The sequence below is a fragment of the Diceros bicornis genome, chromosome 27 (genome assembly GCF_020826845.1).
Source record: "Diceros bicornis minor isolate mBicDic1 chromosome 27, mDicBic1.mat.cur, whole genome shotgun sequence".
NCBI lineage: Eukaryota > Metazoa > Chordata > Mammalia > Perissodactyla > Rhinocerotidae > Diceros > Diceros bicornis.
Window position 1 is genome coordinate 40,576,377 of NC_080766.1, and position 18,573 is coordinate 40,594,949.

Here is an 18,573-nt window from a genome sequence, read left to right on the forward strand (position 1 = left end):
GAAATTCTAATCCACCAGTACCTCAGAAGGTGCCCTAGTTTGGAAATAGGATTATTGCAAATGTAATTAGTTAAGATGAGGTCAGATGGGAGTAGGGTGGGCCCTAATCCAATACGACTGGTGTCCTTGTAGAAAGTGGAAGTTTGGACATGGAGGCATGCAAACAGGGAGAATGCCATGTAGAGACGAAGACAGAGACCCTTAAGACAAAGATCACCAAAATTGCCAGCAAACCACAAGAAGCTAGGAGAAAGGCCTGCAAGAGAGCGTCCCTCATGGCCCTCAGGAGGAACTGACCCTGCAGACACCTTCATCTCGGACTTCCAGCCTCTGGAACTGAGACAATAAGTGCCTGTGGTTTAAGCCCCCAGCATGTGGTACTTCACTGCGGCAGCCCTAGCAAACTTACACAGCATGTCTGTTCTTGGTTGATTTAATTACAATATAATAACCATCTTCAACCAGCTGACCCCTTGCGGCCTTGACCTCTCATTTCTTGCAAGGTTAAGAGCAATATTATTACTGTTGATAAAAACAGGTTCTTCACATCACTGAAATTGGTATAATGCATTGATCTTGCAAAGACAAGTATTTCCTTCTGAAAAGAGAGGATGATGTGCAAACAAAAGACCAAATACCAGTTTGCATTGAGTCAAAGTTATGTGAAGAGGGAAGCCATGATTAAAAGAACTTATCTGAAATTATAAATTTGGAAGTCTTTTCTTTGGTTCATGCCTAACAAAATATTGTTTAAATCCTATTTATTATGAAGCCCACTATAAACCAAAAAACATTTTAACTTTATATATGGACATATACACACAAACATATATGCATTTTATATATACGTATATGTACAAAATACATATATTACATTAATACATATGTGTGTTTCTGTGTATAGGCTGCTAGGATGCTCTCACCCATGATGTCAGGCAGAGCAGAGAAATACCACTGGGCACATTCGAAAAACACCAGGCTGACAGGCAAAAACAATTTCAGTAAAATTAAAGCTTTACAGATGTCTCTGGGAGCATGCCAAAGGGCAATTATGCTCGTTCTACAAAGTCAAAAAATTTAGAGTCTTCATTCTCCATCACAACCTCCCCATCACTCACACACACACACACACACTTGGCTGCCTACCAGCCAAATTACTGTCCTATCACATTGCCAGTTCTCCATACACAGTGTCTCGAGCTCAGCCCCCAGGCTCTCCTCTCCCCTCCTGTGCCCCTCTCCCTTTCTATAGGGATCCTTCTCCTCCATCAGCAGCTCTCTCCCCTTCCTAACATAAAATCCCTTAGTTTTCTGGGTTCTCTGACTTGTCTTTCTTTTTGCTCATGCCTCCCCAGAAAGCCTCAGGTCAACAGCTCCCTGTCCAACAAGAGTGTTTCCTTAGCAGAGGAGAGTGGAGGAGGTGGGAGGCAGGGGAAAACAGGCAATTACTTTTTTTTTAATTTTTTATTTATTGCAGTAACATTGGTTTATAACATTGTATAAATTTCAGGTGTACATCATTATACTTCTATTTCTGCATAGATTACATCATGTTCACCACTCAAATACTAATTACAACCCATCACCACACACGTGCCAAATTATCCCTTTCGCCCTCCCCCCTCCTCCCTTCCCCTCTGGTAACCACCAATTCAATCTCTGTCTCTATGTGTTTGTTTGTTTGTTGTTGTTATTATCTACTACTTAATGAGGGAAATCATACTTGTAATGTGCTATCTTCTCCTTTTACCTTGACAAAGTAAAAAATTCAAAGTAAAACATGCTGTCCCCCTTTCAAAAAAATCGGGTTTCTTACAAGAAGCCCTGAGATCTTCTAGAATTTCAAGTGTGGCCCTGCTTGCTCAGGGATCAAGCTGGTTCTTTAGACCCTGAGAAAAAGAGAAAAACATGGAGAAATCTGAGGAGGTCCTCAGGGGCAGCACACCCTGGTGTGGGTCCCCGTCCAGCTCTGGACAGAGATTTCCGCAGTTCAACCCATGGTTTCAGGAGCAGAGAAGGTGTCTTGGTGGTCATGGTGGTCAGCTTGGGTAGCCATAACAAATACCACAGACTGGGTGGCTTAAACACAAATATTTACTTCTTACAGTTTTGAAGTCTAGAAATCCAAGAGCTTCAGACGTTGCCAGGATCAAGACAATGGGCAATGGAGGATCCTGTTACAGCTGGAGGGTAGGGGACTCACACACAGGCAAATTAAAGAAATAAACACCCTGCTGGTCAAACAAAACACATCTGTGGGCTGAGGACTATAGGTTTCAACCCCTGTCGTCGAATTTCTGGCAATTTTCAAAATTAATTGAAAACTGCCTGGACGGCACTGATGGCCCAGCTGGTGTTCACTTGTTTTGAGTTTGTTTTTTGTTGGGTGATGACTATTCCATGTGTTATGGGATGGAGAGTGGAAGGAAAATGAGTCTTAGCACACATTTAGTTCCCTTGGATGTAGATGTAGGTAGAAAAGGCAAAATACACATGTCAGTTAATTTCCTTAAAAATTTACTTCTGACCCTTGTTGTCTATATATAGAATAGAAAGAACTCATTTCTACAGGCTGAACTAAAACATGAGGTGATAGATGTTTGCATGTAGTTAACAAACCAGACAAATTGTTAACGTGTCAGATAGATTTGACCAAATTCTTAGTTCCTCAGATCCTCAGACAGAGGGCAGGTGGGCTTCATGCCACAAGCCATTCTGATCAACTAGCAGTGACTGCCTACAGTCCTGTGATGAGAAAGATTCTGAGGTGTAGACTGAACATAGAAAAGATAGTGCTCTCATCAATTAGCCACATCTGTCAGTGATGGTGGAGGGAGGGCTTTGCAGCACCAGAACATGGAAGCAAAGGAATCAAACCAACTTTCTAGGGTACTCTTGTCGTGGATAAGATCCAGTGTGGCTTCAGCCAGACAAATCCCTTACTTTGCAGATGCAACACATGGAAAAGTGCTCTGCTGTTTTACAGGCCAAAAAACAGAAAGAATGAATCATTTCCTTGGGCATAGAAGAAAATTAAGATCATGCGAATTATAAGTAGCACACCCACTCTATGATGTTCATATGAAACCCAGAGAAACAAACATTTATTAGTTTTGTTGTTTGAGAGCTTGGTGGTTAGTATTTTGCGCTTTTGATTTAAAAAAAATTATCTCTGTAATAAGCTTATTGATTTTTTTCCTCTTAAAATCAGCAATATTCTGTGGGAAAAGGTCAACTTTTCTTGGCACCACCTCTTTTTTCTGGAGATTATTAATTTCTTTTTAATAGACCTCATACTGCAAAATCAAATTTTTATATCACAAAGGGATTTACATTTATCTTGAGCTGCACACTCTTCATCGTCTATCAAACTGAGTTTAAGTTTCTAATTGAAATAATTTTTCAAGTGTTGAGCAATAAAGAGGCAATAAGTGATATATTTAAATTATTTATTCACCTTATTTATAATTAATTCGGTTTTGGTCCTTGCTGCACATTGAGGCTAACCCGATGCCTTTGATTTTCAAATCTCTTCTATCATAAGGCAACAATAGAAGCGGCTGCTTTTTCCATCCCACTTGTGTTTCATTGGTCTCTGGGGACTCAGGCAATATCAATTTAAATCACAGTTAAATTTAACACATTAACTTTGTTTTGCAACACGCTGCTCCAAAAAGAGAGAGTCGTGAATACCATGTGCCTATTCTTAGTCAAACTGAAAAAAGGATTACCCACCTGGTAAGATGAGCCATTGCATTAATAAGGCCTCATCCTTTAGCATTAAAGGACTGCATATGCCTTGGTCTACAGTCTTCCTTCTATACACTAAGATTAAAATATCTTTAACATGTATTCTGTAATGAATCCTCAACTAGTTGATGTGGTTAAGTGGTTTGTAGATTATCCGAAACCCATTTTCTGACACCCTTATCTGAGTATCAATTTTGTAGCACAAACTCTTGCTCCAAATTGAATCCATCATTTCCTCCTTTACCTAAACCATTTTCCTAATCACAATTCTTCTTTCTGATTATGGTATCATGCTCATCTTCAGAGGTCCATGGTCATTGGTTACTGTCTTCTGCCACACACACGTATATCCCGCCATCTTCACTCCACCACTGCTCTAGCTCACACCCCTATAATTTCTCCTTCCACCAAGTTCCTGAGCACCAGACACTCCAACAGCCTGCACATACTACCCACATTTTTTTCCTAAAGCCCAGGTCAAGTATCCGCCCTGCTCGCAAAGCTATAATGATTCTCCTTGGCTCACTGAATCTGCCCAAGCTCCCCAGATTCCCATTTATTCGGGCTGCATCCCACCCTTGCAGCCTCATCCACCACCACTTTCCAAGTGGACTTCCATGTAACAGACACTCATAAGCCCTTATTCAACAGTAACCATACCTTATATGTGTCTTTGCTTCTCACACAACATCTAACATACACCGGATACTCAATAAATACTGACAATAAATAGCCATAGAACAAATGATCAAAGAATGGTCATAAGACAAATACAGAGAATCTACCAGAGAAATCAAGTGATCTGAAACTCAAGCCAAAAACTCAGAAAATGTGATAGGCAGGAAGATTAAGCCACTGCCTAAAATGATTTGGAAGTAACTGATTGTGTGATAAGCCAGCCACCTAGAACTGCAGGTGAGCGCCTAATTGATGAAATGGACTCGGGTGATCTGATTGCTCTGTCCATACTGGGCTCCACATGTTCCATGTGTCATGGAAGGCAGGGAGAGGGATTTTCCTCAGCCTGGAAGATGCAGCAACTCGGTAGTGAGGATCAGGCTGAGGTATAAGTACAAAAACAATAACAATTATGATTATGGACATTTGCTGAGGTTCTCCTATGTGTCAGGTACCAGGTGCTATCCATTTCAACTCATGCAGCCCTGTGAAAATAACATGAGTGCACAGCTGCTGAGTGGCTGTGGAAGACTGCCTTCTTGTCCCAACTCTTCACTCCCTTTCCTGTAGGGGGCGATACACCCTCGCCTGCTGTGGTGTGGGAAGAGTCTACTTCCCCGCCTACTGACATCAGGCTTGCCGTATGATTGACTCTGTGGGTTGTGAGCAGACATGACATATGCAGATCTGAGCAGAAGTTTTAGGAGCCATTGCACTTCCCAACAGATCTGGGAAAAATGGCATGCCCCAGATAAGGCTGCCTTCAGGGTGGATCCTAAATGAACAGAGCTGTGGCCGACACTCAGCCCCACATGTCTGTCATGTGAGCAAAATATAAATCTTTGTTTTTGTTCGCCATAGACACTGAGGGGTTGGTTGTTTCTACCCAAAACCTAGCAATGGCAGAGCCAGGATTCACAACCAGAGCCTACACTTCTATCCATTCATTCTTCTTCCCCTTTAAGCACATGCCCTATTATTAGAAGAGGCCCTAAGTCTACTTTGGTTGGGTTCTGTCCCCTCCATTCTGCAAGCTGGATCATTTGAGCATGCTACTCAAAGTGCGGTCCAGGGACCAACAACAGTATGAGCATCTCCGGGAAGTTGGTTAGAAATGCAGAATCTCAGCCCCTCACTCCAGAATCGGCATTTTAACAAAATCTCCAGGTGATGCATATTCACGCTAAAGTATGACAAGTGCTGGTTTTACACATCTGCATGAATGACACGCTTCATGAAAGGGCAAGCTCAAAGGGCCATGAATTGGAAATGGAAAGGCACAAGTACCCACTTATTTTCTTCACCTCTTAGAGATCAGAGAGGGAGGAGCCATGTGTTGTAACTACTGTGCTACTACTGTGAAACTTTGTAGTACTTGCCCTAGCCACCAAATAATGCCCTTTGATGGAGCAGCTCACACCTCACTGCTGGATATGCTGACCTCTTGTTCACAACCCAATGGCTTGTTTATTGAACAAATAAACATTAGGGCCTATTAGTCCCCATTAGGGGCTGTTAGCATGTGAAAAAAATGACACATTGTGCTTATCTTTACTCTCCTGTTCCAAGATCCCATTATTGGTTTATCACCCTTTTGATGAGTGACATTGACCATTAACCATAACAGTAAACATCACAGCTTCCCAAGCACAAGTTATCATCATAATTAGAAGAGGAAGATAGCCCTTACTTGGTGCTATGTAGTGAGAACTCAATGTCATGCTCTCTTCTCCACAGAGTCCTAAAACCCAGTGGCAGTGGGCCAGAGCATCCAAGTAGTAATGGAAATGAGTAATGATCTTTCAAGATGGTGGAGGATATAGGTGGAACAACCACCTTTGCATCTGAGACGCGTTCTCCCCAGTGAAAGCTAAAGTTTTTGACAGGCTGGTTTATGAATAAATTCATGACATGAGACATTTCCAAAATGTCTGTTAAGAACCGTTTCAAAATGAAGTCATCAAAATTACTGCAAAATGTATACTTTAAATTCAAACAGCCGGGGGAAAGAGTGTGCTTGTTATGTAGAATTCATTATCAGTATTTCGGAGTGCAGCCTCTGTAAACATTTGTTGAGGATTGCTTTTATGCAATTGTTTGGAACATAAGCAGAGAAAGAGCTGAATGGGAAATTCCAGAAGCCCAGAGCTTATTCAGCTTGGTTTTTTTCCCTGCCATCTTAGAAATCATTTCTTTTTCTTCAAATTTTAACACAATCAGAAGGATCTGATTTTTTCTAATTTATCATTTAATGTTATTAAGAGTAGGGACATCCATTTAATGTGGGAAATGGACACCAAATAGAGATTTTCTCTTTCATTATCAGCTAGGGGTCAAAAAAATCCTTCATTAGATGCAAATTACTTTTCATAGGTATTTGATTCACAATATCACTATGCAAATGTCCACAGACTCACATATGATCCCTATACATTTTGAATTCAGCCTGGAGCTGCTAAAAGGTGAGATTACATGGTCAAACAATCGAATTAATGAACAGAGGATATTCAGGGTCAAAGATAGGCTAAAGGAAAAAAAAAAAAAGCTATTCTTAACACAGAATGAACTGAGTGGTTAAGGATTAGAAACACCACTGCTCCACCATGAAGAAGGAAAGCTGCATTTGATCTAAAAGATGAAACTGGTAAGATCTGGTATGCCATCACCATGGAAGAAAATCAATCTGTAAATAATAGAGAAGAGAAATCACCACAGACACACCCAAAAAGGAAAAGCCAAATAGTCTGGAGTACATAAAATTTAATAATATTCTTATGTTAAAAAAACTCACCAGAAACAAAATTTAAATGCAAACAGTGACCTCCAAAACTGTACATTATCTGTTAAAAAATTAATAACCTTAACATACAACAACAACAAAAAGCTTACGAACCTATTTTTCAAATAACATACTGAAAAAGAAATGGGCAAAGCACATGAACAAGCAAAAACAGAATTCCAGGGACAACTAAAATGCACAACAATAGGGGGATGGGCTAAGATACATATAATAAAATAGAATGCTGCCATTTAAAATTATATTATAGGAGAATATGTACTGACGAGGGGAAGATGCTCTTGAAGCAGTAAAAATCAGATAAGCACCTAATTATGAATCTTTGACAAAACATATCCCAAAATGTGAACAGTATTTATCTCTATATTATAGAATCACAAGTGTTTTCTTGGTTTTTTTTTTTTTTTTTTGGCTTGTGAGCTTCAAGTGTTTTACAAATTTTACACATTCAGTATATATTGTTTTTCAATTAGAAGAAAAAGGAATAAAGATTATATAAAATTTAAAAAGATTTAAAGCTGGAGCAATTTATATCAAAGGCTTTAGCATAAATGAGAGGGAAAAGTCTTCCTAATGTTGTAAAACTATAGCCTAAACCATTGAAATATCTTACTTCTGAGCGTAAACTGGCATATTTTGGACAAATATCATTACCCTACGAGGACATTTTTAGATATCAGCAGCTATGTTTGTAGGCAAAGGACAATGTTGAGTCATGTGAGGAGAAAACTTGGACCTAAAGGAAAATTCCATTTCCTTAATTCAGAGCCTGTGTTTGCAACAATGGAGACTCTCTTGACAGAATATCTGCTAGATTCTGGAGTGAGCTGTAAATAATAGAGACTTAAGGGCTTTAATAAGACTCAAGGGCTTTAGACAAGATGGTGCCTCCTCACTGGCTTTGAATCCACACTGCCAACAGGTCAAGATGGGAGCTAACACACCAGCTCAAGTTTATTGCTTGCATTACCTCCCCTTACCCAGAAAAACCAGTCATGTAAATTCATCAGGGTAACTGATCAGTGAAACACAAGGAAAAAAACCTCAAAATAAATTATCCAACAGTATTAGTTTCTTGTCACTGCTGTAACAAATTAACAAAAATTTGGTGAGTTAAAACAACACAGATTTATTCTCTTACATTCTGGAGGACGGAAGTCCAAGATCAGTTTCATGGGGCTAAGGTCAAGGTGCCAGCAGATCCGTGTTCCCTCTGGAGGCTCCAGAGGAGAATAGTTTTCCTTGCCTTTTCCAGCTTCTGAGGCCACCTGCATCCCTTGGCTTGTGACCCCTTCCTCACATTGCTCCAATCTCTTGTTCCATCATCACATCTCCTACTGTCCCTCTGACGTCCTGTTTACCTCTTAGCAGACTCCCCATGATTGTATCAAGCCTATTAGATAATCCAGCATAATCTCCTCACATCCAGAGCCTTAATTTAAATACAACTGCAAAATCTCTTCTGCCTTATAAGATAACATCCACAGGTTCTTGAGGTTAGGATATGGACATCCTGGGGGATGTGGCGGTATTATTTAGCCTGCCACACCTACCAATCAGATAGGCAGGGCCCAACCTACAGAATTCCTCTTCTTAGAGCAGCAATTTGGTATATTTTTGCTGATATTTTTAGATAGTGGCAAACATGATTCTCTTCAAAAGTACTGAATTGAAAGTAAGTCAGATAAGTGGGTTTTCAAGAGGAAAAAGAATACTCATTCTTAAATTTCTCGTTCCTTCCCCAAGTCTCCAATGAGTGCTTCGCAGCTGAAAACTCATGTTTTTAAAAATAATTGTAGAACATCTGCCAGATGGTAGATACAGATGTGATCACTGTCTTTTGCTTTACAAGTGCAAATGATGCCTTTGACTTTCACATGGCCTGTCTTTGCCAAGAAGGCAGTGAAGGATGAGAACACCGCTCTGCCACATGGGCGCACATACACTACCCCATCGCCCTCCCCAAGCCTGAGAGAACAACTAAAGCAATCAATGGAGGTGACTAAAAATCTGTTAAAGGAAAATCTAAAACTGTAAGTTCTTTACAATGGCAGGGCCATGACACAGAGGCCAATCATGCATGAGATATTTTTACCATTGCAATGCCCACTAGGAACTGATCTCAGGCCTCCAGTCCTTCTCTTCTCTTTCTCCTTGTTAGTCCATCACCTATAAAGGTGACATATTTGTGTTTCTATCATCCTTAAGCCTCTGAGTTGTTTGGTAAGTTAGTAATTACTAGACTATATAGACTCTTAAATACTGAACTCCAACCTGGACAGATTAGGAAGGAAGGCAGGGAGAGGGGGAGAGGAGAATGAGAAAAGCTGCCTTCATGCCCATATCTGGACCCTTCAGTGTTGTTGGAGGAAATTGCACAACTGGGAAGATTTGTGTCACAACAAATGCATGTTTGCTCACAACACGAGCCCCTCCCCGTCTCCAAAGAGAGGTCCCTCTCCTGATCTCCAAAATGGCCCTTTCCCCTACTTGAAACTCTCCAAGTCTCACATCCCTCACTCCCAGGAGCCAGTCTTTTCTCCCTCCTTCTGGAGAAAAGAGGGAAAGAGTCAGTTAAAAATTCCTATAACCACCTCAACACTGCCACCAAATCTACAAACACTACGGGATCTGATCCATTCTTCCTCCACTTGGGTTAGAATGGAGACGATGACCTGTTCAGTGCAAGGCACTTCTCCAGTTGTATCTATAGGGAGATGGGGAGACAGGCCTCCTGGAGATCTGAGTGTGGACATGGCCTTACTGATGCTGAGTTTAGCTCTGAATCAGGAGAGCCCAAAATCTGCAAACCCTCCTCTCAATGGAGGCACAGAGTTTGTTCTTTCACAGGGTGATGAAGCCTGGGGACGAACACTCTTAGGCTGGCAAGGCTTTGGCTTCTTCCTCATTCCAACTTTTTTCTAGGTTATCCAATTCCTCTTGGATCCTTGTCCTCTCAATTGCCATTAATTCTCCAGTGACTGGTCGCCATTTAAATGCACTCAGTTCTTCTCACTGAGTAGGGCTCTGCTTGTACTCCGACCACCATCCAATTACTCTCCTATCTTCCTCCTCTCCATTCCCAGCAAACCATCCCTGAGGAGATGCAAACATTCCAGCCTCCATTTCTTCATTTCTCAGTCACTCCACAACCCACTCTGACCTACTTTCTGTCCCCTCCCTCTTGAATTTCTACTATTTATGGCATTCCTTCTCAGTCTTCTTTACTGAGTCATCTCTCTCTACCCAATCCCAAAATGTTGGTGTTTTTAGGGACTCTAACTTATGCCCTCTTCTCTTTTCACTCTGCATTTGCTCTTTAGGATGTCAGCCACACCCACTGCCTACATTACCATCCATAAGCCACGGCTCCATGCTACCTAAGCCCATCTCTTGAGCTCCAGGCCTGCACCTCCAACTGCTATTTGATACTCCTCTTGAATGTATTCACAGGCCTTTCAAAGTGACCAGGACCACACTGCGCTTATGCTTTCTCCTTCTTCACTCCCCAAACCGCTCCAACTTCAACGTTCCCTGCATCAGTAAAAGGCACGTCCATCCAGCTGTCCAAACGAGGCTGTCCAAAATACATCTCCATTTGGCTCACTTCTCCCCGACTACATTGCTCGACCTAGTCCAGGGCCCCATCATCTCTCCTAGGGAGCTGAAGTGACCTCGTAAATGGCATTCCAGAATCCACTCTTGCTCCTTTCAAACCCATCCTTCATTCTGCTACTTTGTTACCTTCCTATAATAGTCTGACCACATTATTCCCTTGTAGAAAGGCTTTAATAACTGCCCAATGACCTTTGAATAGAACTTAATCCTTAATATGAGCCAAGTTTCTCTTTATAATCTGGCCACTGCCCACTTCTCCAGTCCTATCCGTGTCATTCTCCTTCTGTCTGTGAAGATCCCTTCTGTTTGCTCATCCACAACCCCTCTCCACCCTGTTCTCTGGGCCCTGAGGCTGACCAGTACTGACTATATTAATGAGCTGCCCAAGCTCCCTGACTTCCATTGGGCTCAGGGCAGTGGGAGTGCCCACAGGAGATCGGAGGTGGGTAGGAGAGTGGTCAATTACTAATCCCCCTGGCTCACTCTCTGATGGGAGCTTTCTTTAGCTTTATGCATCCATCAACCAAAGATCACTCCTTTTGTCAAAATGGGCCTCTCCTTCCAGGTTCTGGGAACTACTCCGTCATCCCCTGACCCTACCAGGCCTATGGACGGTGAGAAGTCAGCCATCACAGGACCCAGGCCACTGCATCATCCTTTGTGCTCTCCTGACATCCAGCCTACACCTTCATAAAGGGTCCCTTTATTAAAAACTCCTGGCATTTTCTAATCTGAGAGTGTCATCTTTTTCCTGTTGGAATCCTGCCTGGTGTGCCCTCGTCCTCTGCACTCCAGCCCTGCTGAACTTTTCTCAGATCCTTCAGCATGCCATATTTTATATTCCTGGAGGCCTTGTCACAACTGAGGCTGGTCCTTCTGCCCTGCCTGACTCACAAGCTAGATTAAGTCCCCCACTATATGCTCCCAATGTGCAGCCTACTTTGCCGCTGACATACTCTGAAATGCTGCGATTATTGATATGTTTCTTTAATGTCAACTACACAAGAGCAGGGACCATGTGGGTGGCACCCAATTCCCCCAGTGCCTGGCGCCCTGTGGATGCTCAGTAAATATGTATCGGCCAACAAACTCATTTCTCTGAGTTTACCCAGTGGATATCTGATGATATTTAAAGTTTCATTCTAGCCCTTGTATTATACATGTAGAATTGCTACACAAATAGCTTTGCATGACCTTGGGTAAAAGGTAACATCGTTTATTTCTAAATCCTAGAGGTATTCAAAACTCATCCTCCATTTTGACAGTCATGACGTCCAAAAAATTTATGAACGCTACAATATGTACAAGTATACTCAAGGGCCAGATTCCCACTAGTTTCATCATCATAAGAAATTAGTCTTGCATAGTGGACTCAAGGTAACATATAACGGAAAGCATTATAAATATTTGATTAGTGGTTTATTATTATTGAACTCTGTTGCTGGCTGACCACCTAACCATATGGAGTCCAAATTCCTTCACTATGAGGAAAACATCTGTGTCCTGTAAACCTGTGATCTAAACACAGGTGCTCATACCTGCCTCCTTCCAGGTTGGCCTCCTGAGCCTCTGGATGGCCACTTAGCAACCGGTTCTTGTCCTTAGTCTTTTGATTACCCTTAACTGCTATCAACCAAATTGCAGGTCTTGGTCCTCCTGTCCTCACACCCCTCCAGGGACAGTTCTCCTGGCCAGTCCCCTTGGAAAGCTTCAGTCCACTCCCTGGACTGGCTCCTCCTCATAAGTGACCACAACACTCCTAGCTTTTCACCAACACACCGAGAAGGGGGAAACCTTGACTTGGTCACAGAGCCTGACCACATGAAGACCCAAAGGTAACAACAAAATGAAAGGGGGTCATCTTGCAAGTGGATAGAGATGTAGTACCAGCAAAGCCAGAATCACAGAGCGGCCAGACTCTGGCAGGAGACAAGAGAAGAAAGAGAAGAGAAAACCAGGTTGGAGAAAAAGGGAGAGGGAGGCGGTGCTGGGGAGGGAACAAAAGCCTGAATTCCTACCCACCTTCTTCCATCATCCACTGGGGGCATTTTCACTTCTTACAACATATTGTGAGAGATGTTGCATCTCACAAGCCACCAGGTGCCCTTTGGATACATGTTCCCCGGGTGACTTTGTTTGGCTTGTGTTGTCTGTAGGGGATGCTGTAATCTGCTGCCTAGATTCCACTTCAGGACTCAGGTACTCATCACCCACTTCCCAGGCACATTGCCTGCTGAGAGCTCACAGCTGAGTCCCTGCAGAGAATTGACCTCAACCAACAGAAGCTTCCTCTCCAGAGACATTACTTATCCAAAGTCTGGTCAGTGGGCATGCGGGAGCCTCAACTCAATTAGGGACAACTCTGAGTGGCATCTCAGCTCCAGGGTTTCTCGCAGGGTCAGATGAGGCTCTGGTTGCATCTCAGTGCAGCTTCCTCTGCCCAATCCTCATTGCTTCATTTTCCCCAGGTGTTGTTCCTGAGAGCATTCTCTCCCAAATTTCCTACAGGCAAATCTTCCCAGGACCTGTCTCCCTGGAACTGACCTAAGACATCAACCCTTCCTGCTAAAATCTTGAAGTAATGGGGCCCCTATCCTGACTGTCCTTCAATCAGCCAACATCTCTATTCACCAGGCTGCAGGGAGATCAATAGGCCCAAATATGGCCCCTAAAGATGACCTTTGACCTCGAGATCCTAGGCAGGCCCAGCATTTATACAAGCACTGTTCAAATCTTAAAGCTGAGAAAGACTTTGGGGGTCACACATTCACCTGCTGCTCAGTGTGGGTTCAAATCATGCCCTGAGCACACGCCACCCACAGTCTGTGGCCCCTCTCTGCCTTGTGTCATGGTGTGACCCCCCTGGGCCACCAAGTCCAGCCTCCACCATCTGTGTCTACCTCTAACTTCCACCCCAGAGACTGTCCTACACCCCCTGCATTGGCCATTCCCAGTGTCAACCTGATCATTCCTGAACAATCTTTGATGACCCCTCCTCATTGGATGAGACTGTTGTTCCACTCCAAAACTCACATTGCATCCACCAAGCTCTGGTCTGTTCGGATTTGTATCAAAATGTCCAGGGTGCCCCAGGGCAGCATAGCCACTACCACAGTTGAGACAAGAGGAAGCACTTGCCACCATGTCCCAGGGAAGGACCAGCAGCCCATAACACTGGACAAGGGACAGTGTCTTGGTGTGGGTTCTCCAGAAGCAGATCCTAATTCAAGGATTCATGAGCAAGATATCTACTGTCCCTGCCACCCAGAGCAGGTGCATTATAAAGTCTGCTATCAAAGTGGGCCTGAAGCTTCATCCTGCAATTCTACTCCTAGGTATAGACCCAAGAGAATCAAAAACACATATCCACACAAAAACTTGTACATGAATTTTGATAGCAGTATTATTCACAGTAGCCACAAAGCAGAAATAATCCAAATGTCCATCCACTGGAGAATGGATAAACAAAATATGGTCCATCCATATGATAGAATATTATTTGGCAATAAAAAGGAATGAAGCACTAACACATGCTACAGTGTGGATGAACCTCGAAAACATGTTAAGTGAAAGAAGCTAGTCAACAGACCACATATGCTATGATTCCATTTACGTGAAATATATAGAAAAGACTATTCTATAAAGAACATAGAACAGAGGCTATTGCCCGAGGCTAGGGGTGGGGGTGGGGATAGGGAATGACTGCAAATAGGCATGAAGGATATTTTTGGGTGGTTCTAGAATTGGATCGTGGTGATTCTGGTATAACTCTGTAAACTTACTAAAAAATCAATGAATTGTACACTTAAAACAAGTGACTCGTATGCTGTGTAAGCTGTTCCTCAATAGAGATGTTAAAAATATAAAAATAAAATTAAAAAGTAGACAAGCCGCTAATCAACTGAGCCTTGTGACCACCCAGCACAGATCCCACCCTGCCACAGACTAGACTTAGTTGATATGCATCTGTGTCGCCGTCGAGACTTCAACTTCTTGTCAACTGGTATTTTCATCTTTGTTATATTCACAGCAGAGTTCCTTGCTTATGGAGATCATTCAATAATTATTTGTTGAATTTCACTCTAGTGGAGGGGAAAAGGAGACATTTTTCAGGACATCAAAATAATGATTTAAAAAAAGGTTTCACAAAAGCCTTCCCTCAACATGGCCCCTTACAAGTAACTCATGTGCAGAGCGTCTAGAAAAAGTGTGATGACTGGGGTGTGAGAAGAAGATGCGACATTTAGCTAAAGACCCAGCAAGTCAGTCTTTTGGAAAAAAAAATATATCAGCTATGAATGTGGTATGGCCTCCTGATTTGGGGCCAGATGACAGTGGTGTGCCAGAAGGGGCAGCCATCCACAATGCCAGAGGCTGCTGGCTCCTCCGCTAAGACTGTCAGATTACCGCCCACATGGCTGAACTTGGGGACAAAGAAGACAGCTGGACTGCTTTTCACTTCAGTCTAAATGTTACTGTGCATCTTCTCAAGAAACAACATTGGCGAACGTCGCCTCCATCCTGATGAAATCTGTCACGGCACCAACAGAAGGTCGTGAGCAGCTAAAATTCTGCACCCCCAGGATGGCACGCAGGAGGGATGGTGCAGTAATAGGTAGGGGGGAAATTATTTTCAAGGAATGTAAGTTGTTTTTCCTCTGGAGATTCACTGAAATGAAGCATAGAACTTACATCACAGGAGAAAGATTCATTGGAAGCCCTCCTTGGCCCAGGAAGCCAGCCTTCTCCTGATGGGGAGTTTGTTGAACCAGGAATGTAGGTGGGTGGGTAGAATGTCTAGGCTTTGGGGCCCGAGAGATCTGGGCTTGGATCCTGGCTGCCCAGCTCTTACCTGACTGGACCTCTGATATCTCACTTGTGCAACTGGAATAATAATAAAGTCTTCTACTCAGGGTTATTGCAGGTTTGAAATGAGGCTGTACCATGACCAGCAGCATAAGTAGGAAGCACTCAGCTAGGTGCCATGGAGCCCCCAGGGAAGAGCATGTCATTAAGTTAAATGAACAGGGCCCCTGGCCCAGCAGGTCATCAAATAAAACTGGAGGGTTGTTGTGTCCTTGGTTGGGGTTTCAAAAGTCCTTTCCAGTGGGCATCTGCCAAAGAGGAGAGTCTGTTCTCATCACTTTCAGGTTGTAACATGCAGATTCGAGGAGGAAGAAAAAGAGCCCATGTGTGATATTTAAAGACAGATTGACTTTTTGAGGGTATTATGTATTAGCCAGAACCCCAAAATTAGTATCTGTGGTTCTGCATTTTAAAGACCCATCACTTCAAGTAAGCATTTCTTTTTTAAGATCTACCAAATTTTTTCATATCTACCAAATGCTTAATAATGATTGTTGAATTTTAATTGATAATTATTCCCACAACTTCACCAACATGAATCATGAAGTGAAAGTATATTACAAAGAGATTTAAATTTCATCCAAAGATGGGCCTAAGTGCGGACCAATTCTTTTCTCCAGGAAATAGGGAGGAGGCCCTGGAACTGCAGAGCTGGTGGCCCATGCTGGAGAAGCAGAGTAAGGAGGTTTGCAAAGAGAGAATGAAGCCAGCACACAGAGAGAAACAGGGTGGAACACCGTGTGAGCCTGGAGGCCAAGAGAGCAGCTAGCTCAGCTTTGGATCACTTTTCAGGCTTGGTCTTACTTTCTCATCTTGAGAAATCTAGATCTCCCACATAACCTCCCTTTGGGCTGAGCCAGGCTGAGTAGATTTCTTGAAGACTCATATGGGATCTCACATGAGACAGGCAGGTCGGGCCACTGTAAGTCCAACTTAGTCTTATTCTGGCCTTTCTCACTTCTTACCCCCTTTATATTGTGATTCACAATCACTATGGTCCCTATTTGAGGCATGGGTGCTGCAGTGAAAAGAGAATATTCCTCCTCCATCCCCAACCTCCTGGTATTGAGGAGTAGAAAAGATGGCTTATAAGGAGAAGAACAATAGATCAAGAAAGGGCTTCGAGGTTTACATGGGAAAATGTTGTTGAATAAATGGAAAGTGAAGTTTTCTTTAGATGGGGGAAAAATAACCAAAGAGGGTCAGGAGGCAGCACCAGAGTAATATAACAGGCAGGTGACAGCCAGAAATCCCTAACATTTGACCTCACAAACTACCTCACCGCAAATAGCCACTCAATGAGAAACAAACATTTTCATTTTCACTGCAGGTGCTCAGGTCAAAGACCATCATACTGTGAAAGACAGTGATGGCCAACCCAGTCTTGCCAGGTAACCTCCTGGTGCTCAGGTCTTCAGCTCAGAATCTCACGTGCTACACTCTTGCAGTGTCCCCTACCACCCAGACAACTGTCCCTGCCACCACAGCTCTCAACCAGCAATCACATCCAGGGCTCCCATGACACCTGAATTCCCTCTTGCCTCCTGTCCTCTCTTCATGGATCCATCTAAACAACTTCTACTCACACTCTTATGGCATGGCTATTTGTGGGGGACAGAAGGAGAAGGTGGAATTTGGTTTGGACTATTAGATTTAGAAGTGACTTTGAGAGTTCCAAGTGGATATGTTTAGACAATCGAATATACAGATCTGAAACTCAGAGTAGAGCTGGAAATAGTAAGCTATGGGCATGCATTTTATCACCCAGGAAAAGAGTACAGAATAAAGACAGAGGAGAACCTGGGGTTGAGCTCTAAGGAATTCTAACACTGAAAGGTCATGCATGAGCTGGCAAAGAAGACTGAGATAGAGACTAGAAAAATAGGAGAAAGTATGAGAGTGAGGGAAGTTGGAAGCCAAAGGAAGAGACTGTTTCAATAATAAGGGAGCGGTCATCGGTGCTGAAAAGAAAATTTCTTTTGGTTGGAAATTTGTCCACTGAATTTGGCAAATAGAAGTCCTTGGTGATGTTAGAGTACAGTGTTTTAGTGAAGGGAAAGGGCTGACTGGAGCTGACAGATTGGGTGTTGACTGAGTACAAGGTAAGGACATGGAGTCAGTGAGTATAGACGTGTGTTTAGAGAAATCTGGCTTTGAAGCGTGAGGGGAGAGATAAGAAGACAGTAGAAAATGAAGTCAATAACAAAGAGCAAACTTGCATGAAAGTGCAGCCTAATATATACTAAACAGGAGAATAGAGATGATGATGGAAACAGCAGAAGTGAAACACCATTTCATTCCACAAAAAGCTGGGGGATGAGTTGATTGAATTTGAACCTACATCTCTTGAACCTAAAGATCATGATTGGGCAATAGTATAGAAGCCGATGAGACCAAACATACGTTCGTTAGTCTAAATAACTGTGGCACATGAAAACAGAAGTATGAGGCAGGTACAATACACTGAATCTTTTGGGAAATTGCAATCTTCCAGAGGTCATATAGACAGCTGAAATTCACCACTGCAGCCAAGCAACCACATAATACCCAAGAGGAAGAGTAAAGCGAAGCCATTAATAAGGATATGTGACCAGAATGCAACTGGAACATATCTGTGCCCCCAAACTAGGGTCTGGGTGTGCCAACTGTGCAATCCCCCTGCACACGGAGAAGCACAGAATGATGCAGTCTCTCTAGCTGTGTATATGTCCAGTTGCACCTTTCAGAACCCTTCTAGAATACTTTTTCAATGTTTAACTTCAAGCTAAAATGCTCCAAGCTTTACTAGTATTGTCACTGAAATCTTAAAAACAATCAGCATGGGAGCCCCACCTCTTAGCCTAGTAGAGAAAGGATCAAAGTTA